Source organism: Hemitrygon akajei, chromosome 4 (assembly GCF_048418815.1).
Source record: "Hemitrygon akajei chromosome 4, sHemAka1.3, whole genome shotgun sequence".
Lineage (NCBI taxonomy): Eukaryota > Metazoa > Chordata > Chondrichthyes > Myliobatiformes > Dasyatidae > Hemitrygon > Hemitrygon akajei.
This window is the reverse complement of record NC_133127.1, coordinates 174,155,584-174,180,417: the sequence shown is the minus strand read 5'-3', so window position 1 is coordinate 174,180,417 and position 24,834 is coordinate 174,155,584. Positions and strand designations below refer to the sequence as shown.

The 24,834-nt window shown below is 40.0% G+C and overlaps 2 protein-coding genes across 3 annotated transcripts in view; one reads left to right on the top strand and one right to left on the bottom strand.

Annotated features, from left to right (window-relative positions):
• LOC140726964 (proteasomal ATPase-associated factor 1-like) overlaps window positions 1–6,119 on the bottom strand; it is a 474,892-nt gene extending 468,773 nt beyond the window's left edge. The window contains exon 1 of the mRNA XM_073044019.1: window positions 6,064–6,119. The gene's annotated coding sequence lies outside the window, so the exon portion shown is untranslated. The remainder of the gene's footprint in view (window positions 1–6,063) is intronic.
• The window catches only part of fam168a (family with sequence similarity 168 member A), a 138,216-nt gene continuing 114,252 nt past the window's right edge, over window positions 871–24,834 (top strand). For both annotated transcript variants that reach the window (XM_073044025.1, XM_073044024.1), the window contains exon 1: window positions 871–995. The gene's annotated coding sequence lies outside the window, so the exon portion shown is untranslated. The remainder of the gene's footprint in view (window positions 996–24,834) is intronic.

Below are 24,834 nucleotides of genomic sequence, written 5' to 3'. Positions count from 1 at the left end.
CGGCTTCAGCATAACAAACACAAAATGCTGGAGGCACTCAGCATGTCAGGCATGGAGGGGAATAAGGAGTCAATGTTTTGCACTGAGACCCTTCATCAGGATTGGAAAGTAAGGGTGCAGAAGCCAGATTAAGAAGGTGAGGGGAGGGAGGGAGCACAAGCTGGCATGAGATAAGTGAGACCAGGTGAGGGGGAAGATGGGCTGAAGGAAGAAGCTTGGTGGAAGAGGTAAAGGACTGAAGAAGGGATCTAATAGGGAAGTGGGTCATGCACAGGTGAGAAAGTAACCAGAGTGGGAATAGAAAGAGCAGGTGTCTGTATGTGTGTGTGTGTGTGTGGGGGGGGGGGGGGAGAGAAATGACTGGAAATTAGAGAAATCAATGTTTATGCTATCAGATTGGAGGATACCCAGATGGAGATCCTCCCTTTTGTGACAGACCGAGCAAAGGTGCTGAACAAACCAGGTCCCCCAGCCTGCACCGAGCCTCAGCGATGTGGAGGAGCACCGAATACAATAGGTGACCCCGAATGGCATACAGGTGAAGTGTCACCTCACCTGTTCGGGGTCCTGATTGATGGTGAGGGGAGAGGGCGTAGCACCTAGCACGCCTGTAGGGGTAAGCGGCCGACTCGCGCAGCCCTGGTGTCTCCTCACCTGGAAGGGGTGTTCGGAACCCCGAGGGCGGAGAAGGAGGAACTTGGCGGGATGAGAGCCAGGAGGGAGATCGGCTGCGATGCGCGAGGGACTCACGTAGGGAGAGCGGGGGGAGGGAGCTGCTTCGTGGTAGGACAGCATGGATGATTGACAGCTGGGGAGGTCGGGGGGAGCCGGTTACCTTCGGCACGTCATGACGCGGCAGGCAGAGGCGGTGCCGGATGTGGCGTTCGATCGTTTCCCTCCCTCTGGGTTGAGAAGGAGACCGAGCTGTGCGGAGCGAGAGAGAAAAAAATCCCATAAACAGGCAGGGAGGGAGGTGCTCGCTTCGCTTCTTGCTGGTAAGCGCCTGATCTTTCTTCTAACCTGCAGCACTGGAGCCGACGGGCGCCCTGCTGTTCTTCTCCTCGTTTTGCGCCTTTGCAAGTGAGGAGAAGGAAGAGGAACAATAAAAAAAAAGGGAGTTTTTTTTGTTGTTGCTTTAAAATGGACGGTTTGTTGTGCCTGCTGACTGAGTTTTGCAGGGGGGCAGGGCTGGCTGCGGCGGGATTCAATCTTCCCTCCCACCCCAACTTGGTCGTCGAAGTCTCCGTGCGGGGTAATGATCGCACGGGTCCGTTTGTTTTGGGATGCCGGGCTCCCCGTGAAGGGACGGTGGGAAGAAAAATAGTGAACTAAAATGGACGTTGCTGGCGCAGGAGCCCCCTTGTCCGCTGCTTCTCAGCTCCAGAGACGATGAAGGGCTCGTTCTCACAACCCTAGGAATGCAGCGAGGCGCGGAAACAGCCGCAAAGCTTGAAGGAGAATGCATCAAACTGCATGCCCCTATTTAACTTTGATTTTGTTCATTATGTCCTCCTTACGCTAAACCCAACAAGAGCAAATATTTTGATTTTTTTTCCCCCTTTCATGGTCCCATTTCTACGCTCCCATTCCCACTTTTTTTTCTGCCTTGCTGCAATCTGGGTACATTTTTTGTCATGTTTATTTTAAAATAGACATTGAGACAGTGTTTCAATGCGCTGGGCTGCACCTGAAGCACAGTTAATATAGGCGGTTCCGTGTGTAATGCATTCGTTCAGTTGTAAGAAGTGTCTTTGTGATGGCGACAATATTTTCTTTTCAGTTAGTGAACAATCTCAGTACCATGTCTCTGTTCTCTCCCCCCCCCCCCCCCGCAAACGCGGAAAAGGACCCTGCTGATGTTCTACTAAGATAGGTCTTTTGCTATTACCTGAATGCAGCCGAATAACAAATTTTTCAAAATATATGGCGTATATGTTTAAAAATATATGAATGTTAAAATGTGGATTGCATTTTGAAGCAATGCCAATTCCTGTTTCTGCTGTTTAGGAGCATGATACGAGTACTTAAAATGGACGGGTTATGGCTGCTGGTTTTAAGAACCAGAAAGGCATTAAAAGCTATTAGTTTTTAAGAACTATGTCAGTTGAACCAAATGACCAAAGCATAAATGTTTTAATAGTTTCCCACTAATTTGGTCCATCTTGAACAACGGGAAAGGCTTTACGGAACTCTAGGGACGGTATACATTGCCGTTTCGACTGTCTCAGCCAAAAATGTTCAGTTTTTTTCTTTTCATTTTCTCTGATGCAACTGCGTTAATTCAAACACGTCAATCCGTTTTGTGTATATACGTGCGGATATACATCGAAATAACATTTACGCCTACTGTAAACTGTACTGAACATTTTAATTCAAAAATGCTTACCAGAGGAGTTTGTTGTTTCCTAGGATGATGTACCAACACTCGGATGCACAACACTATACCTTGCTGTCGACCTTGGCACATTCATCAGGCAGTTTTTCTGATTTTGTTTCAACGCCACGATTTTATTGAATGTGCTGACTTATATTTTAGGTTGAATGCCGAAGCAATATTTCATTGAACATAACTGAGGCTATATTTTTTTCCAATGCTGTTAGTCTTTTTTAATCTGTCCTGTTCACCTCCCCTTTCCAAAATAAACGACACTAATATTCAGTTACTTTGATTCTGCCAACTGTCCAATAATATATGTATTTACTAGTGTACAGAAATTACAATACAAAATGTAGATTGGCTGTTCAGTGGTTGTCAGTTTTTAAGATGTTGAATGTCTCGTCTTCCTCTGTAATGGGTTGTGTGTATTCGTGCAGAACTTGCTTGTTGTTCTACATCCATGACTGGCAATGTGAGCTGTTCAATGTAAAATATTCCAGATCCTGTGAACGTTACTACCTATTAGAATTTCTTCCTTGCATCCTGAATTTGTGCAGTTGGTACCTGTATTAATCTATAATTGATCTAAATGCTATTTAGCGTTTCAGAGATCAACTTAATTTCACTTAAGTATTTCATGCTTGGGAGTTAGGTGAACAGCAAGTGCAGTTTTGTCATGTCTACCTTCAATGCATAGAATCATTTAAATTCCTGGTAGAGCCATTTGGCCCATTGTACCCATGACAGCAACAATGTCTGTTAATTCAGCTTCCTAGTTCTAGGCCATAATGTGCAGATGATAGCTCTTCAACTGTCCATCCTGTTACTTTGAGTGTGGTGAAGGTTTAATACTATTTTTAATTTTGAATGTATTCATGTAATGTTTTTTGGATTAAATATTTTGGATTTGGTCATCTCAAAGAAGTTGGTTATCAGAAACAATAGCCGGTTGGAAATCTGAGTTTTGAACGTTGGTAAGAAAGGCAATAGTGACAAATAGAAATAGTGTAAGACAACACACTCCAGCTAAACTAGATGTTGTAATTTTTGGCATGGATATATATATTCATCTCTCTCTCTCTGTATATGTGTATATATAAAGGGAGAGATAGATAAACACGATAGTAATGTTTGAGATTTTTCAAGAATGAGACGCCTCGTTTTTTTTGATATGGATGGAATCTCCTTCGAAGTTGAAGAATTTGCTGAATTGCGAATGATTGTTTTGAAACTGGGCATCTTACTTGAAATTTTCTGTGCCTTGCTGTAACTGGATCCATATTTAAATGTTTGAAGTTTGATTGCAATTCTCATTTAGTCTGTACATGTAAAGGCTTTAAGAAATGTAGATCAAACCAGTTGCTTTAAGATAGGTTTGCTTCATTCTGTGATATCGAAAAGTGCGTAGTATAAGCAGTATGGTTCTATTTTGATTTGACTTCTACAGGTAACATTGTTTTTAGGCATATTTTACCAATTCAAATTGTCAGTGACTGAAATAGGGACAGTCTAGACAAATTTATCAACATTTATATACCATGAAGGGGTTTACAACCATTGACCCAAAATATAGCAACAATAATCAATAATAAAAATCATAATATCTGTCATACATCATCAGAGCCCTTGACCTAAATGTTTTGTGGCAAAATGTATCAATGTTAGGTGATGGCCACTGTTTTCTTGCACTGTGTCAGTGCACATCTTGTTTGTGTTTGGGGAGTGCGGTAAGCAGCACTGGGTATTGTTCTCTGGCCATTAACAGGTTTTGCTGGCCACTTTGCAGTGGACAACTGCCAGTGCAGGTGATTTACAACATACATTATTTGAGAGTGACACGAAGTCTTGCTGAAGAACATTTGGTGTGGCTTCACTTGCCACTGTCAGTGATTGTGGAGCAGGCAGTGTGTTTACTGAGGCTCAGCTCTAAGTACAGAAGCCATTGCTGCATGGTAGCCTGATATTTCAGGCACCAACTTGGCTGACTGCTGATTTGTCAGATGGTCTATTTGCTCTATATCTCCAGCTTCACTAAATGAAAGATGTGCACACTGCCTATGTGGAATAAATTTGATTTTTAAGACTTGGAATAGTATGACCTCAGTGATTGAAATTATGTTTGCAAAATTAAAAGAAAAAACCCCCAGCAGGCCTAACTAAATAGTGTGTGTTGTTCTTACACTCTTGGTCCATCGTTGTATAACCACTAATTAAACAAGACGTAAATAACAAAAAAAACTTGTTAGGACCAACTGTAACAAACATTAAAAATAGGAAATCACTTCTTTAAACACAATGTAAAATTGTGTTTTTGGGATGTTGCAGAATAGACTTGAAGAATTGGCATTTAATAGGTCTTTTGCTTATTCTTTGATTTCTTTAAGCCCCAAAGTATAAACATCCATAGAAGATAGAATTGGAATTGGTTTCTTATCGTCATATGCACCAAAATACACATGAAAAGCTTGTCTTGCATACTGATCACATGGATCACATCATTATAAGTACATGGGTATTACAAGGTAAAAGACCAACAGAATGCCAAATAAAGTGCTTTGAAGGTGGAAGACAAGATGTAAGACCATAACAAAGTAGATTGTGAGGTTACGAGTCCACTTACCAATTCATCATTTTACTGTCTGAGCATGGGTCAAGGATGTTGAGCCAGCAGGATGAAAATATGACTAAAACAACAAGCTCAGAAGATTGTCTTCTATTCAGATAGAAAAGCATGAGATTTGATTTGGACTCGTAATGAACTGATAGGAGAAGAGTAATGTTTGCCAAAGGAAGTGGGGATAACTTGCTGTTCTTCAAAATAGTGCCACAGGACATTTTACATCCGCTTTGGAAACAGATGTGACTTATGGGATTCCTTTTCCTGTTTGGATCACTTGTTTCCTTTGCTGTATCAGGTTAATCTTGGGTGATCTCTCATACACTTGGATGTCTGTGCCAAAGTCTCAAGTGGAACTGGCACCATGCTTTGTTTCAATGGAGTGTACAACAGTCTGTGGCTGTACTTGGCCATGTGTGAGATCAGTAGATTGAACACAATACAACAATTATTGTTGCCATAATTTACAGATAGAGTTGGCTGTTAAAAAATTGAGTTCGCAGTTTGGTTTGTAATGTATTTGGCCAGTGTTTGTGATTCACTGCATAACTTTGTGTAACAATCTCTTGGACTGCATATCCCAGAGATATGCTAAGGTATTCAATGGAGAAAATGTGTTTCAAATTCTCTGTATAGAAGGAACTGGAGTGCAATGCTAATGGGTTGAGACTAATAGAGATGTAACCAAACAAAAATAGGAGATGTAAAGTATCTTGAATACCTTTAAGTAGAAAGTTCACAGAGAGTAATATTGTGAAGGCCATGCAGTAGAAACTACTTTAGATATTTATAGGAGAGAGTCAAAATTACTTCAGTAATGAATGATTACCGTAGATTCCGGATTTTAAGCCGCTACTTTTTTCCCACATTTTGAACAGCTTTGAACTTTGCGGCCAATAATCCGAAGCGGCTAATGCATGATTTTTTTCATGCCGCCTCGTAAACATTTTGCCTCGTAACAGTAGACCAATAAAATTGATGAGTAGTTCACAGAGGTCCAATGAAATTGTACGATAAATCAAGCGCACTTTCACAATTAAATTATTGTAAATCAGTCATTTGTACTCACCCTCATCAACATGGAAAACACTCGAAGCATTGTGCTACCTACCCTACTTAGTTTAAACTATATTTGTTTTCTGTACTACATCGCGGGATGCTATGACGTCACACCCGGTTTCGCGGTGTCTTGTGGGAAAATGCCGTTTGCGATGAAACGGGACGGAGGGAGGGAGCGCATTACGCGAGCGGCTTTGGATCTGAGCGAACTCTGCTTTTAAGTTAAAGGTATCAATAACTTTTCCTGGTAGGCTGCAGTATATATATTTTTTACCAGTCGTTAGGAGATATTGGAATGTTGTTCAGTAAAGAAGTATACGCAACGTATATTTAAAAGTAGCCGCGTACGGGCACGGTTCGAAAAAAAGCATTTGCAATATGTATTTGTTTTTGTTACCATATGGATTTAATTAAAAGTTAAAAAATCCTCACGTGTAATATCTTTCTGTGTAAATATCTCATATTACAACGTGGGACACCTGTGGCCGAAAATCCGGTGCGGCCTAAAATCCGATGCGGCCTGTACAATTAAAAAAATGATTTTATTTCTAAAATTAGAGCCAGCGGCTTAAAATCAGGTGCGCTCTGTAGTCCGGAATCTACGGTAAGTTCAAACGATTAAACTGATTTTTAGACTGCATTTGGTATTTTGGTGTATTTCTGACTGAAACTGTAGCTTTTTTAAGATGGTTGTGAATAAGTTTTCTAATCATTTCAAGATTCAAGTTTATTTATTGCGGGTACAATAAAAACATGCAGGTAAATACATGATTTGCATTAACAGCAAACAGCTGAGGATGTATTGGGGGCAGCCTACAAGTGTTGCCACACGTTTCTGCACCAACATGGCACGTCCGCAATGCACAGCAGACCAACACAGAACACAACAAAATCACATCAGCAAAACAATCTCCATTCCTCTCTTCCATCCATACAGGTCTCCGGAGGACTTGGGCCTGCAGACATTTTACTCTGAAGATAAAGTAATTTTCTTTGGTTATATAACTACAGGTAAAGCCAGAGTAAAAATATCATCTGCTCAATGCTGTTTGTAGTTAAATCTGAATGCAGTAAAGTCTTAGATTCTTTTTGGAGTCCTACTATAAATGTTTACTCCCAAGTATTCTTGGTTCCATTGTAATCCTAAATTAATATTAAAAATAGGATGTGTTCTGAAGGAATACTTAAAGCCCTTTCCTGTTCTTCAGTACAGCTGAGAATCCACGTAAATTGGATCACTTTCGTGGCAGTTATTTCTCACCTTTCTTTCATTAAGATGCCAAAGTCTTAACATGTATTCCAAAAGAACAACATCCTCAGTGTGTTCTAGTTTCTAATTGCCTCTGGATTTTAAAAAATTATCATTAGATCCCCTCTAAATCTATGGTTTATACACTCTGTTATGGGCAAACATTTCCCTTACTCCTGTTATGCCAGTGAAATTTAGGGGAGCAACGAATGTCCTCCATCTGTCTTTTCTTGGCCAACTTCTCTATTGTGTGCCAGGTGGCATTCATGGTCCTCATTTCTGTCTTCATGGTATGGTGCTAAGTTGTCTTAGGACATCCACATTTCCTGTGCTGTTCAGGGATCCAATGAATTACTGTCTTGTTGATGGAGTTGGCCTCTCTTTCTCATCACGTGCCCAATCTATCTCCAGTGTTTTCTCATTATTGTGGCCATGTTCGATTGATGACACTGAAGGAGTATAGGGCATGGTTGGAGATCTTTGGCCAGAAAATATGGAGAATTTTCCAGAGGTTCATGGTGTGGAATGACAGGTTAGCAAGGTTGCTCTCTGTCATGCGAGAGCATTTCGTCCTGTACAAGAGTGTGGACAAAACACACCTCTGGTACAGCTTCACCTTGGTGTGGACACTGTCTACACCATAATGCTGACCATCTTCCCTTTCTGAGTATAGAACTATTTCACCAGTTGCTGCCTTGAGTGTGCCAGACCCTGTCCATCTGCTTTCACTGATACTCAGTATATGTGGGTTGTCATGACACATTTCTGCAGTTATTTGTGCTAGCTTGCCAGTGTTGTGCATGATTTGTACATTTCAAAAGCCAAGTTTGGTTTTGATCTTGGCGGTGTTCAAAGCTTCCTTCACCGTGCCAGTAGCTTCCTCTCGGTTTTCACTACTGTCAGCAATGCTAGTCCCGGGTGGAGACTTAAGAATATCATTGCACACAATTATAGAAGGATTCTTCATTGCTGTTTCTGTAACTCTTTTTTTTTGACCAGTCAGGGATGTTAGCCCTGAACTGAATTCCCAAATTGGAAGATTGGTGGACCACTCTTAGTCTGGCCTCTCGCCTTTGACCTGTTTGGCATGGGTGACCCTAACAAGAGCCAAAGCACAAGGGCCTGACTCCAGCCAGCATAGCTCTCTGGGTCATTGAGGCATGCAAGCCTCCAAACCCTATGACAAGGTTGTGATCCTCTTGGAAGAAACATTTCCCACTACTGATCTTATCTGTGCTTCCTCTGTTGTAAGTTAAATAGACCTAGCCTGACGAAGTGAGTCCTGATGAAGGGTTTCGGCCCAAAATGTCGACAGCACTTCTCCCTATAGATGCTGCCTGACCTGTGTTCCACCGGCATTTTGTGTGTGTTGCTTGAATTTCCAGCATCTGCAGATTTCCTCGTGCTAGCCTATTCAGTCTTTGCTCATTATCAAAATGCTCTGTCCCAGAATCGTTCTTGCTCATTTTCCTAGTGTTGGAAGACCAGAAATGAATGTAGTATTCTAACTGTAGCCTGGTCATTGGAGTTGTAATTGTTAGTAAAGAGTTTACCTTGTGCACCAGATCAAGTAGTGGTTGGATATTTTTCAATTTATATGTACAGTGGATTCTGGTTAATTGCACCATTGGTTAATCAGGGCAGCTGCTTATTTGGGACAACTCTTTATTTAAAAAAAACACTAATTGAGAAAATTGTTGGGATTTCCTATGTTTATTTAGGACATGCTGCTTAATTGGAGCAGTAGACTTGCTGAACAGGTTCTAACTAGCATCGGTCGTGTGCACATGTGTGTTCATTAGATGCTACAGCATGTTTACAGTGAGCAGATTTTAAATAGCATCAGTTGCGTATTGTTTCTGTTCAAAAAGTAATGATTTTTGTCTGATTAGTTGGTGAGAAATAAGCAGTAAGAAAATTCAGAACTGTTTTGCTCACTGTGGTTTCAAGCATTCTGGCTTGGAGATGCCAGAAACAGCCGGGAGTGAAAATGGAACAATTTGAGGACTTCAAGTTGGGAACTAGAAAGAATTTGAAGGTATTAACAATCGTATTGAATGTTAAAATGAAAATGAAGATTTGGAGGATGCAGTTGTTGATAGCATTGTATGAAGACAGCCCATTATCTGCATTAGGTGTCTGCGCTGATGTTGTCTACTGGATGAATTCCTCTGTCGATGCGTAGTTTTATGGTACCATAGTGCTATTGGTAGTATTATAATTTTGCTCTTTTCAATACATATAATTTGTTACTCAGTTTATCTTTTTTATATACCTTAATTATTTTCATATAATTTTGACTAATTGGGGGCAGCTTCTTAATTGGGCCAAAATATGGTAGTCTCTTTGTTCCAAATAACCAGAATCCATATTTGTCCATATTACATAGATCAATTTCTCAATTTTTCTGTTCCTTTTTATAAGATCTTGTTAATCAAATGATTCATGTTGTACAGAAAGAAAATTGGGCCAACAGGTCCTTGGAGTGGTTGATATAAGACTTTCCTGCACCTTGGTTGTGCAATTCAGTTTTGTGAAATTTATTGAAGAGATATTAAAATGATAGTATGGCTCAATTTAATTTAAAAGTTATTTTACAGCTGTCAGAAATTTTTTTGTAGTCTGTTTTAATTGTGTAACTCTTCATCAGAAAGCCAGAATTGATAAATTGACCATGCCTGAATAGGGAATGTAATAGCATGGGTATTTTATTAGCATGACCGCTAATCTAGACATCTAGATTTATAAGTTTGATTTTAGTGGCAGCATGATGGTGGGAGATTGAGAATGTCACATTCTCCATAATGACTTTTAAAATTTGAAATAGAAAATTAGTACAAATAAGCATTGACTTTCATCCTGCCAGATTACATTTTGTTTTTAATAAAGTAGTCTGAAATAAATCCATGGTTTGGGGTGGTGTTAGTAGCCTGTAGGGTTCCTCAAGGTAGAAGGCTCAGCCTGCCCCAAGGAACAGCTGAGTATGCCCAGTAACCATAGGATGAATATTTCATTCAGCCTTCTGAAAAATTAATCATTGCTGGTCCAAGTGCCCATAAATGTGTGGGGACTCATGAACCAATTTTTAACTCTGGTTGTTAAGCGAAGTGGAAACCTTTGCTGAGATCACCAGAGGTGGCATGCATATACAGGAGAATGACAATCCCTCTGAACTCTCTGGCCTCTGATAACCATCCATGGCTGTGTGTTTCTGTCTGTGATTGTGTGGGTTTCCTCCAGGTGCTCCAGTTTCTTCCTGCATTTCAGAGATGTGCTGGTTGGCAGATTAATTGGTCACTGTAAATTGTCTCTGGTGTGTAGGTGAATGGTAGAATCTGTGATGTTGTGGGAGGGGGTTGGTTGATGATAACCTGGGAGTGTAAGAAAAAATATGATTAACATGGGATTAGTAATGGTTCCTTGATGGTTTATGTGGACCATCGAGGACCTATTTCCATTCTGCATCTCTATGACTTGAATGAAAGATTACAAGGTATCCCACTTAATATGAAGCTTATGGAGAAACATTTCTCTGGAGATGAAAAAAGGATGTCTTGATCTAGGTTGTTTAGGAATGTGGGGGGGGGGGAGGAGTGGAAAAACTAGCATTGAGCGATGTTTAACAGTGGTGGTTAAGTAGAGTTTGGATGCTGTTCATCCGTAATCTCCTTAAATGGCGTAGTTGACTCAGTTGATTGGCATTATACACTGACAGAACAGACAATGTTTCACTGTTGTCACTCTTTATAAATGAAAAGGTTGTAGCTAGACAGACTGTGGTAGGTGAAAGAATAAAATGGACCAGGCTTTGATAAAGATTTAGAAACAGGGTGATGTAGCTGGGGGTAGGGGTGGGGGAGAATTGAAGAAGGGGAGATGGAAGATAGAATCGGTAAGAGATGTTAATAGATTTGGAGGAATGACGTAAGTCTGGAAAATAGAAAATACGCCTGCACTGCAGTAATGGGAGGTTCATGCTGGGACAGTGAGCAAGCAAACGGTCTGTTTATGTAGCTTTGTGTACTACAGATACATCTCTTTGCATCCATTTTTAAAAGGTTATGCAGCCTCACGAGGTAAGGTGAGAGAATGCACAACCATAGACCTTTGATATAGGCTTCACGCAGAGCATGTCCAACATATTTGTGCTTATAACGATGACATTTGAGTACTAATACATAATTCATAATTTTTCCTTGTAGTATTTACCAAGAAGAACGAATGTTGAAAAAAATAGATCTTTCATGCATCAAAGTTGTGGGAATGCTGTTCAAAAAGCTGCAATTAACTCAAGTAATTGGTACTATTTTATTGTTATTTATTTAATGTGGGCTTTGTAAGTAGAGGAGTTCCAGCTGATGAAGGAACCACAATATATTTCCAAGGCAGAATACTTGTCGGTTGGGGATCCCTGTATATTCCTTGCCCATGGTGGTAGAGGTTGCATGTTTGTGCAGTGGAAATAACTTCAATGCATTTTTGTTACTGGTGGATTCTGCTGCTGTAAATCAGAACTATAGAACATTTGGCCTAACATCTGTAATGGGGAAGCTGAAAGGGACGATGTCTGATTCGGGGGAGTGAGCATGGGTTTGAGCTTAGAAAGTCATACTTGGCAAAACTTTCAGTTTTTGAATAAGTAATTAAAAAAGGGTAGTGCTGTGGGTGTTTATTTGGACCATTGGGACCTTTGATAAGGTAGACTGGTCTGGAACTTTAGATTCCATGGAATCCAGGCAGAGGTGGTTAGGTAGATTCAATATTGGCCCTGAGATGGGAAGCAGTGGGTGATGGTAGAAGGTTGGTCCTCTAAGAGGAGACCGATGACTATTGTTGTGCTGCGGGTGCCAGTGGCATTTGTTGTGTTACCCTTGTTATTCATTATTTAAATGCTTTGAATGCAGATGTTGAATGCTTGGGCAGCAAGTTTGTGGATGACTTGAAATAAGGTTTTTGTTAATGAAGGAGGTTATCTTGATCAATTAGGAAGTGGGAGGAGGAGTGGCAAATGGAGTTCAAGATACCGCGTTTTGGAAAGTCAAACCAGAGCAGAACTTGTACTATGATTGGTAAGGCACTAGGGAGTGTAGAACAATGAGTTAGGCCTACAAGTGCAAAGTTTGTTGACCGGTGACACAGTAGTGAAAAAGTTGTTTAGTGTGCTGGCCTTCATCAGTCAGGGCATTGTGAATATAGGAATTGGGACTTTACACTCGGTGGACACTTTGTTAGGTACACATGTACATCTTATTAATGCAAATATCTAATCAACCAATTATGTATCAGCAACTCTGCATCAAAGTATGCAGACATGGTAAAAGGTTTCAGTTGTTCAGACCAAACATCAGAATGGGGAAGAAATGTGACCAAAGTGACTTTGGCAGTGGAATTGTTGTTGGTGCCAAAAGGGGTGGTTTGAATATTGAGAAACTACTGATTTTCTGGGATTTTCACACATTTTGGGATATATATATATATCCATATCCCCCTGCATCTCACTGCATCGGGTGGCAACCTTCCATTTTCTTTAGTATTTGTCTGTTTTATGAGGTATAGTTGCTAGCTCGGCACTCAACTCAGCATGGATGAAAAGTGTGCAAGGAGCTGGCCGGATTCAAACCTGGGACCACTCGCCCCGAAGTCTAGTGCAGATGCCACTACACCACCAGCTGGCCAGAGGAAGTGATTGAGCAGGTACAATTGTATCATTTAAGAAAGACTTGCAATTGGATAGGTGCATGGAGGTATTTGACTTGGAAAGGTATGGATTGAATACAGGAACTGGGGTTTAACTGGGTGGGCAGTGTATTCAGAATGGACTTGTTGAGCCTAAGGAACTGTATCTGTGAAAAATTAAGTTTGTTTTAAATGTTTGTTGAAAAGCAAATGGTTAAGCACCAGAAGAATTCCTACAATCTAGTGATGTCTTTTGTCTTGGTTTAATGGAACAGGTTATGCTGATGGTCAGTGATGCTGAGCTCCTTGCACCTTGGTACAGTGTCCACTTTGTGCATGGTCAAATATGTAAGTTTGAGACACCCTGAAGGTTACACACTAATACATCCGGCTGTTTCACTGCTACATTTGTCATTGAACCTACTGTTTCAGCTGTGATTCACTAAGCAAATTGTGCACTGCATCTGGCAGCTTTATCCCAAGGTGAATTGGTGTGTAAATTGATGCCCTGTTAATTTTTGTTGGATTGTTAATTCTGCAGAATGGGGGAAAGAAATGTTTTGTGTATTTTGTTTCAAAATGACCAAAACTAAAATTTCATATAATATTTTAATTTAAAGTATAAAATATATTGGAATAGTTTATAAACTTGTCACAGCTCCTTCGTATCATATAGTTGTAAAGTGCAGAGAGCCCTTTGGCCATGCTGACTTAAATGAACATTCAAACTAATGCCCTTTCTCATCACTTTGTCCATTCCTTTGTCCTCAACCTGTCCATATATTAAAATGTACCTAATGTACTTGCCTCAGACACTTCCTTTGGCAGCTGGCAGTATTAGCTACCTTTGGTGTAAAGCAAATGCTGCCCGGGTATCTCTGAGCAGGCCTCGAGCTGCTTGCCTTCTGACTTGACAGCATTGGCACTTGGCTGACTGAATATCAAAGACCTACTAGGCTCCAACAAGCAGTCTGCTGCTGGAGGAACTCATTAGGTCAAGCAGCACCTATTTGGTGGGGGTTTGAGGGGGGAATTGATCTTGTGCAGTGTTTCAACATCGATAATTCCTTTCTTCTTATAGGTGTTGTTTGATTTGCTAAGTTCCTTCAGTAGATTTTGTTGCTCTAGTTTTAAGCATCTGTAGTATTTTGTGTATCCATTTGGGATTTCTCCTTTTAACTCTAGTTGGTTTGAGTTCAAAGCAGGGCTGAGGAGTTTGAGATATTTAGTATAAGAGCTAAAAGAAACATTGTAGTCTGCCTCTAAAATGAGGAATGAGTTGAGTGGAATGGAAATCCAGAGCACTTAAACTACAATTATTAGGTAAATAAATTGTATGAAAAGCAAAACCTGTTGATGGCTGAAACTGCAATTTTTTTCTCTAACCTGTAATCTAATCTCTAGGATGATTATGCCCTCATTGTGCTTTGATTTATAATTTTTTTAAATGGCCAATTCAGAAATTAATTCACAAATTAGAAATAGCAAAAAGTAAGGAAGCAATATTAATTATAAGTTGCTGTCATAGCATGGTATTACTAGAATTTCATTGTTTTGGGTTAATTTTGTAAACGCGAGTGTTGCAGTTTCCTTTTAATTTTTTAGATTTGATTATTTGACATAAAACAGTACAGAATCAGACCCTTCAGCTCACAATGTTGTACCCAACTAAACAGTTGGGCATTTTATTACTAATTTTTAACTAATTCCTTTTATATAATGTGCATATCTTTAAAATTCATGCACATTCTTGTGCCTAAGTGCTATGAGTGCATTTTAGGCACACACCATTCAGCATGCGAGGGTGAAAGGGAATACCTTCTTCGTATCTACTTTGAACTTGCGCCTTCTCTAAGTAAGTTTTAAAATTTATGGTGAGTTAAAATATCCAGCATTTCCTTAATTGTGTAAATGAATTTTAAAAGTTTTTCCATGATTGGTAACTGAATGATGTATGTGATGCCTATTTTGTGCAGAAACTATCAGATGGAGTAGCAAGGATAAAAACAATGCGCATGTTTGTAGTTATGCTGTAAGTGCTATGGAGAAAGCTTGGCCATTGAATAAATGGTCTTTATTCATCAAACATTTGAATTGTTATAAATCTTAGTACTGCATAATTTACTAATATACTGTAACTTTTTAACTGTGCCATTTACATTTAATTTGGGAAAATACATATACTGTACTCAGGAAAAATATCCTGAGAAATACTGAAATTTGTAGGAAACAGCTTTTCTAAAATCTGAGTTGTACAAGTGACTTTAATCTAAAATTTGCTCTCCAGGTATCTTTACATGCTGTTAAATTACAGTCTGAAGTCTAACATTAGAGCAAAGCAAGGGGGTTTGGGGGGGGTGGGGGAGGGGAGTTGAAGTTCCAGAATTACATAGGGTCTAGATCTGTGAGTTTAAACCTTTCTGCATCTATTATGCAGAAATAATATCTCGTGATTTCAGAATTGGAATATAGAACAGGCCCTTCAGACCACATTTTTTTCTGAGCTAATTAAATTAGTAATCCAATGGGCTAATCCCTTTGCCTACACAATGTCCATAAACTTCCATTTCCTGCATATTCATGTGCTAATATAACAGCCTCTTTGAATACCTTGTACTTACCTCCCATCACCAAGCCGGAAGCACATTACAGGCACTCACCACAGTAAAACCAAAACTTGCCAAGTGCAGCTGTAAACTTGCTCCCTCTCAACTTGAATTCTTGCCTCTGGTATTTGACATTTCAAGTTGGAGAAAGATGCTGGCAGCATACTAATTATAATCTCTCAATCTTGTAAACCTGTATCAGATCTTCCCTTAGCCTCTGCCACTCCAGAGAGAACAGCCAACTTTGTCCACCCTCTTGCCCATGCCTTCTAATCCAGGCAGTATCTTGGTAAACATCTTCAGTGCGCTCTAATGTCTCTACCTCCTTCCTGTAATGGAGTGAGCAAACGGAATGTAATATTTCTAGATGTGGCCTAACTAGAGTTGTATAAAACTGTGACATAACTTGTTTTTAAAGTCAATTCCTCAACTAATAATTGCAAGAATGCCATATGCCCCTTTTATCATTATATCAACCTGTGAAGCCACTTTCAGAGAGAGATGGATTTCGACCCCAGGATCCTCTGCACATCATCATTAAGGGTCTTGCCCTGTACATCATCTTTGAATTTGACTCCTTTCACTTTAAATGCTTGCTGTCTGGTGTGAGATACTTCAAGTTGGGGAAGGCTTCTGGCTCTGTACTGTAACTATGCCTCTCAATCTTAAGCCTCTATTAGGTCTCCCTTCACCACCTCTGCCAGACAGTAAACATCTTCAGCATCCTCTCCAAACTGTATAGTGTCTCTTTACATTTGATGTCCCAGATTACATCATTTCAATCTTGGCTAGGTTAAACCTCATCTGCCATATGATCTGTATCCTGCTGTATCCTTTGCCAGTCTTCTATGTTATGCACAACACCACCAAATTTAATACCTTCTGCAAATTTACTAACCCAGCTTAATCTATAAGCTCCCAATTCTGATCCCTATGGAACACTGCTAGTCACAGACCTTCAGCCAGAATGAGTCCCATCAACAACTGCTGTCTTCTATGGGCTAGCCAGTTTTCAATCCAAACTGCCAATTCACTCTGGATCCTATGCATCTTGATCTTCTAGATGAGCCTCCCATGACGAACCATGTGAAATGCTTTAAATCCATAAAAACAATATCGATAGTACTACTTTCAATCACCTTTGTCATCCTATGAATATGATAGTTTTTGAGGCACAACTTACTTTGCTTAAAGCCGCACTTATTGGCCCTAATTAGAGCCATGGTTTTCCAAATGCTTATAAACCCTATCCTGAAGTATTCTCTCCAGTAACTTTCCTACCAATGATGTGATACTCGTTGGTATATAGTTTTCAGGAATATTTCTATTTCCCTTCTTGAATAATGAAATAATTGCTAATTGTCAGTTCTCTGGGACCTTGCCCATGGCTAGAGAGGACATAAGGACCCAGCAATCTCTACTCTTGCATTTCTCAGTAACTTCGGGCCCATCAGACCCAGGGGACGTCCCCTTAATGTTCTTTGAGACCTAACACTACCTCCTTCATTTTGAAATGCCCTGGCATATTAGCATGCTCCATACTGATCTCCCTAGCCTGCATCTTTCTTGGTAAATACTGAAGCTCATTTAGGACCTTATCCACATCCTCCACTTCCAAGTGCATGTTCCCTCCTTTATCCTTGAGTGGTTGTACCTGCTCCCTAGTTAGCCTTTTGCTTTTGATGTATGTATCTATGGGATTTTCTTTAATTATACTTGTCAAACAAATTCTCAGACACTGCTATGCCCTTTGGCCTGACTATCAGCCTGAACAAGACAGAAGTCCTTCACCAGCTCGTGCCAAACACCAACCCATAGAATCAAAAATCACTGTTGACGACACCCAGCTGACAAATGTAAACAGCTTCAAATACTTGGGAAGTATCATTTCGAGTGATGGGTCTTTGGACAAAGAAATTGACTCCAGGATCAGCAAAGCCAGCCAGGCTCTGGGGAGGCTGCGTACCAGAGCGCTCAATCAACACAACATCTGCATCTCCACAAAGCTGTTAGTCTACAGAGCTGTGGTCATCCTGTCTCTTCTATATGGATGTGAGAGCTGGACTCTGTACCGACGACACATCAAACAACTGGAGAAGTTTCACATGTGTGTCCTCCGCTCCATCCTTGGCATTCATTGGCAAGACTGCGTCTCCAACTTGGAGGTCTTGGATCGCGCGGCGTCCACCAGCATTGAGTCCCTGTTCATCAGAGCCCAGATGCGGTGGGTGGGACACGTTATCAGAATGGACAACCACCGTATGCCTTGCCAGCTGCTCTATGGTGAACTGGAGACCAGAAAGAGACCTCAAGGTTGTCCACGCAAGCCTACGATGACATCCAGCCAAGGGAACTAGAAGCTGTGGCTGCTGACAGAACCCACTGGCGAGCCCTGTGCTATGAAGCCTACACCAGTTTTGAAGACAGGCAGTGCCAAAAACTGATGGAAAACTGTGAGCGGCATCACAGAACAGCAGCCACAATTATTACAACAATGGACTTCCAGTGCCCCCATTGTGCTAGACTTTGCGCTTCCAGACTGGGACTGCAGAGCCACCTCCGTGTCCACAGATGAACTGCACAATACTGTGTTGTCTTTGAATCCGAAGAACTACCACAACTTGTCAAAGATGTTTTCTTGGGGGGGGGGGGGGGAGGAATGGCGATGAGGGTTGGGAGGTGGTTGGGTTGAACAGTCAAAATGTAATTGGCAACTGGTTGTATTGAATGTAATTTGTTGGTGTTGCAATAAAAAAAAATTAGTGATTTTTTAAAAAAAAGATGTTTTCTGCCTTGTAGCTTTCCAAGTTCCGTCCTGGCTTCTCTCCAAGTTCTTTTCAGGCTTCTTTATAATCTTCAATAGCTCTGTTTGATTCCAGCTTCTTAAATCTTGGGTATGCTTTCTTTTTCTTGACTAAATTCACTTCTCTTGCCATCTAGAGTTCCTGTACCTTGCCGTCCTTGTCTGCCCTTCCTGCTGGATCACATCTGTCCTGTACCCTGTGCAGTTGGTCTTTAAACACTCTCCACATGTCAGGTGTGGGTACTTTACAAACACAGCTGTTCCCAATTAATTCTACCTATTTCCTGGCTAGTATTCTCACTATTTGCTCTGCTTCGATTTAATACTTTCCCTCAAAGTCTGTACTTAATATAGCTACCTAAAAACTTTAGGTGTTCTTATCACAGTTTCCTAACTTTTCTCCCACTGAAAGGCTGGTCACCTGGCCAGGCTCATTGTCCAACAGTTGGTCCAGTATGCCCCTCTTCTTGGACAAGAGGTCTGTAGACTTGGCCAGACCCATTGTGGGCTCTAGTCTCCCCATCATTGAGGACATTTTTGAAGGGTGATGCCTCAAGAAGGCAGCATCCATGATTAAGGGCCACCACTATCAAGGACATGCCCTTATTACTGCTATCAGAGAAGAAATACAGGAGACTGAAGACACTCTTAATGTTTTAGGAACATTGCCATTCCCTCTGCCATTGGATTTCTAAATGGTTCTTGAACCTACCTATTTTTGCTCTTTTTGCATTAATATTTCTTGTATCTTGTAACTTTTAATGTAGTACACTGTGCTACTAACACAAAGCAACAAATTTCACAACATAGGGTGCCAGGCAGGAGAATGAGTTGACAGGAGAAATAAATTAACCATGATAAAAGGTGGAGCAGACTTGGTGGGATAATTGGCTTAAGTCTGCTCCTATGTCTTGTATTGATTTAACAAACCTTCCTGGATGTATTTAACAATTTCTGCCCCTCCTAAATCTCTTGCACTAAGGAAATCCAGTATTAAGGAAGTTGAAGTTACCCCTGTTGTTTTTCCTTTCCCTAATTTACCTGCACACTTTCATCAATGTCCCATTGTCTATTGGCAAGGCTCTGTACTATAATCCCATCAGTGATAACTCCTTTTGAGTTCCACCGATATACTCAGTGGCTAAACCGTCCAGTATGTTCCTTAGTGCTGCTCTCATATTGTCCCTAATTAATAACACTACTCCACCTTCTTGCTCCCTTTTCTATCTTTTCTAAAACATTGACCATAGAGCATTCTTGGTTCCCTCTCAAACAAGTCTATAGGCATGTCATAGTTCTATGTACTGATCCAGGTTCTAAGTTCATCACCCTTACCCACAACACTTCTAGCGTTAAAATGCACACTCTTCAATCTGTCCATCCCATTGTGGATAACGGTAGTATTCTGAAATTTGAAAGCTGAGGTTTATTATCCTGACATGCTTCACATCTCTGGCTCATACTTTTTCTTTTGTTGACCAAAATATGGAAGTTATGACATTAAGCACGAATTTTTAACACCACCACCATTTTTAATAATCCATTCCATGCTCTTCAATAGGGAGAAGTGATAAAGTGATTAATGGTAAGAATGGGAGTATCTTAAGATTTTCAGAAGCCCCTCATTAAAGTACTCCGCAGTGGTCATGGGCTAGGGAATGTGGAATCAGAGGTCAAGGAGCAGCATGTCAAGCAGGTTTGTTTCAAGACAAAACAAAATTAAGTTAAAGGGTTGTTATTCACAGGAATGAGGGGGGTAATGATTTAGACTTTGAAATAAGATTTATTCTATATTCCCTTGCCTTGTATCAGCCCAAATGCATTTATCACACTTTCCCTCAATTAAATTTATATTTTCCAACTGGATGGGATTGGAGCAAGAGGCAAATTGCATTTTAATTTTAAGATTAGACTTGCTTTAATTGATTTATTCCAAATCAGAATCAGGATTATTATCACTAACATACAGTATGTTGTGAAATTGTTTTATAGCTGTAGTACAGCACAATACATAAATTACTTGGATGTTCAAAGTAAATGTACTTTGAGAATTAAATTTATGTGACCATATACAATGCTAACATACTCAGTAAGTAACCAAAATAGAATCAATTAATAACAGCACCCAATAGGGTGTACAACCAGCCGATGTGCAAAAGACAAACAGCAAATACAGAAGAAAAAAGAAAATAATAAATATTGAGAACGAGATGAAAAGTCCTTGAAAGTGAATCCATACATTGTAGTAATAACTTCACTTGCCCCATTACTGAATTATCCTCATTGGTTCAGGAGGCTGATGGTTGAGTAATTGTTCCTAAATCTGGTGGTGAGATTACTGAGGCTGTTGTACCACTTTCCAGATGGCAGCAGTGAAAGAGCATGACCTGGTAGGTGGGGATCCCTGATTTTGATGCTTTTCTGTGACAGCTATCCATGTAGATGTGCTCAGTGGTAGGGATGGCTTTACCCGTATCCACTTTTTTTTTGTAGGATTTTCCATTCAGGTTATTGGTGATATCTATAATGCTGGATATCTGTTCTGTTAAATCTAACACAGGCTCTTTTAATGAAAATAAAAGTAGGATTATATAAAGCAGGTTTCTTTAACATTGTTTCTTCTGAGTTTAGGAAGCCCCAGGAGTGAACTAATTATGTTGGTTTGATAAGTTCGATGTACTTTTCCTGGAATAGTGAACTAATTTGAAAGCTTGTTCATTCCTTTGGATATGCCGAATAAAAATTGACAAAGGTGGTTGGAGCGAGGTATCCTTGAGACTGAGAGTTGGAAAGTAAGGGCAACGTGATTAAGAGTTTGGTTGGGTGGGAGACGAGTGAGCAGAATACATGAAAAGAGATGAACGATGACCTTGACTAGGACTGATAAATCTAATTTGTTTCTTATCCTAGTATCTTTTATCTTTGTCTTTCTGACAACCACAAAAATAAAATGTCCATCACTCAGATGTATATATGTGATCATTTTGGGTATAATTTAGTGAATCTTCAAGATTTTGTTTTATGGTTGTCACCATTTCCCATAATGAATCCCTAAGTTGTATTTAAAGATGTCTGTTTCTTTGTGCTGTAATTGCATTCTTTTACTCATGGTGATGCTGAAGTGAAAAAATTGAAATGCGCCTAGAATGTTTTCCAAATGTATGTTTCCTTATGTGATATAAGTTAAGAGCTTTGTGACATATATGCATTAAATATGTTCTGAAGTTTTAGTACCTTGTAAAAGTATTCAGCCCTCTACACTTTGTTCACATAAATGAGTATTACAACCAGGGATTTTGATCAATTTAACTGAAAATTTTTATTTGTGAATCATGCGCTCTTTTTATTTTACACACAGCAGAGCCCAAAACAAAAGGGGAAAATTGTAAATCAGGAAAGACTAAAAATTCAAAAACTGAACTGTCACAGTTCAAAAGAATTCATGTCCCCTTTACTCTGTATTCTGTTGAACCATCTCTCGCAGCTATTACAGCCAGTAGTCTTTTTGGATAAATCTCTTTTAGCTTTGCACAATGTAATGGAGCAAGATTTGTCTATTCATTCTTGTAAAATTGCTCACACTGTGCTGTTAGTTGGAGAGTGGCAGTGGACAGCAATTTTGAGGTCTTGCCAGAGATGTTTGATTGGGTTAAGGTCAACACTCTTGACTGGGCCATACAAGGGCATGAATTTTCTTCATCTGGCAGTGTGCTTTGGATTGTTGTCCTGCTGAAAAACTAGCTTCCTCCCCAGTTTCCTATCTTTCTCTGGCAGAGGCTAGCAGGTTTTTATCTAGGATCTCTCTGCACTTACCAGCATTCGTCTCATCAATGCTGATTAGATTTCCAGTTACTGCTACTGAAAAGCATCCCCATAGCATGATGCTGCCTCCAGCATACTTTACAGTAGGGATGGTGTTACCTGGCTGATGCACAGTATTAGGTTTACGTTACACATACCACTTAGTGTTGAGGCCAAAAAGTTCCAATTTAGTCTCACCCGGGCACAAGATTTTCTTCCACATCTGTTTAGTATCTTCTAAGTGACGCATTGTGAAGTCTTGACTGGCAAAGATGTGCTATTAGCCAGGGCCACTCTTGCATAAATACCTTGTGTAAATCCTTAGAGATTGTGCAGCAATGAACTTGCTCTGGTTGCACCCACTAACTTCTGCAGTTCACTCAGTGACTAGCATCTCTTATATTCTTCTCCGGTGACCAAGCTTAGAGGGGCGGCCTGACCTAGGCAGTGTGGTGTAGTTTCATATTTTCCCACTTTTTCATGGACTGCACTGAGCACCAAGGTATGTTCAGTGCCTTTGAGATGGTCTTGTACTATTCCCCAGATTTGTGCTTCTCTATCATTTACCTGACTTGTCTTCAATGCTCTTTTGTCTTCATTTTGGTTTGTTAAAAATCTACCATTACAGAGAGGGGGAGGTATTTTTTCTTATTCATTGAAAACAAGTGATCCTCCAAATTTCTACATTATCAAATTGGGTGAGTTGGTAAGATAATATATTATATTGAATATAGAAATTTACAGCACATTACAGGTCATTCAGCCCACAATGTTGGGCCAACCATGTAACCTACTCTAGGGACTGCCTAAAATTACACTTGAGGCAAGTTAGTGTAGTAATTATGGGATGAATATTTTTTCAACCTCAATTTTGGTATTTAATTTTCTGTAAATTGACTGGTTTTGAAATTTTTACTTTAATTTGACATGATGCTTGATTAGCTCAAAAAATCCTATATTTTAAATTTGGAAAATGAGACAGTAAAATATGAAATCTCAAGGTAAAAGAATATAAATGACTGAAAGCTTCAATTCGTGCTTTAATCAAGATTTAATTTGAGCTAGGTTCTAGATTTGGGAGATGTGTCAAGATCTTGTACCAGAATTTTAATTCATGTTACCTGTGGAATACATTTGTATATTGAGCTGCATTACAAAATACTGCATCAGATACATTATTTTGAAATGCACTGTTTATAGGATGAAAGCTGATCAGTAATTTTCAGAAGGGAATTGGATAAGTGTTTGAAAATATGTGATGCATCTGAGGAGGAATTTGGGAGCAGATGAAAGGCAGTTTAAAAGCCAGCATTAATCTGATAGACCCTTTCTTCATCCCCTCCAACTACATATTTTCATTATTTCTTGATGCTTTGAGCTACAGGGAAAACTGTAGGAATAACTCGGTGGATCAGTCAGCGACTGGAAGTAGAAAGTTGGTCGATGTTTTGAGTCAGACCCTACATCAGGACTGATCAGGATTCAAGACCTCAATCTGAAACACCAACTGTGCAATTGTCGTGGATTGAGGGGGGGGATGACAAATGGTCTTCAACTGCTGATTCTTATGTTACCCCCCTTTCATCTTTCCTCTGCTTAGTTTTCCCTGTTACTCATGACTACTGACATCCCTGTACTGAAACTAACCCTGATTAACTTTTCCTCCCACTGTACCTTTTCTTTGTTTAGTTTTCTCGCCTGTCATCTTCAGTCAATTTTGCTAGTCTCATTTTGCCTGATCTTATTTGACTATAATTATCCACTAACTTTTTAACCTGAGTATGGGTGATATTGGAAATTAAATGTGAAAGTATCTTCTGTACTGTTTTTCAAGCCATATTCCACAAAGAAGGTATTATCTGAAAGCAGTCTGGTTCAGGGTTGTGGCATCTGTTATAGCCGCCTCACAATTTCTAGCTATAACAATTGCACATTTAAGAGCTTTTTGATTTAACTAGAATGGGACCTGTACAGAAGGGACGGTTTGCACCTGGACTGGAAGGGGACTAATATCGTAGTGGGACGATTTGTTAATGTAGCACAGTGGGGATTAAACTAGAGTTGCGGGGGAATGGGAACCAGAGTGCCAGAACAGTTGATGGAGAGGTTGTGTAGGCAGATGTTGGTAAGACCTCAGACACAGTCAAGAATCAAAATGTTGAGCATGGTGCGACTAATGTCCTGAGCTGCATATATTTTATTGCAAGAAGTATCGTAGAAAAGGCGGGATGATCTCAGGGCATGGATAAACACCTGAAGTTATGACGTGGTAGCCAGTAGTGAGACTCGGTTGCAGGAGGAGCAGGACTGGCAACTCAATATTTTGTTACTGAGCAGGAGGGATTAAGGGAGGAGGGGTGTTGTTACTAGTCAAGGAAGATGTCACGGTAGTGCTCTATTAGGACAGACTGGCAAACTCAATTAGTGACACATTATGGGTGGAATTGAGAAATAAGAAAGGTATGACCATGTTAATGGGGCTATATTACAGACTACCCAACAGTGCTCAGGGTTTAGAGGAACACGTTTGTGGAGAGATTAGACTGTTGCAAGAAACAAGGTTGTTAGAGAGCATGTGATTTTTAACTTTCCACATATTGACTGGGAATGCCATACTGTAAAAGGACTAGATGAGATAGAGCTTGT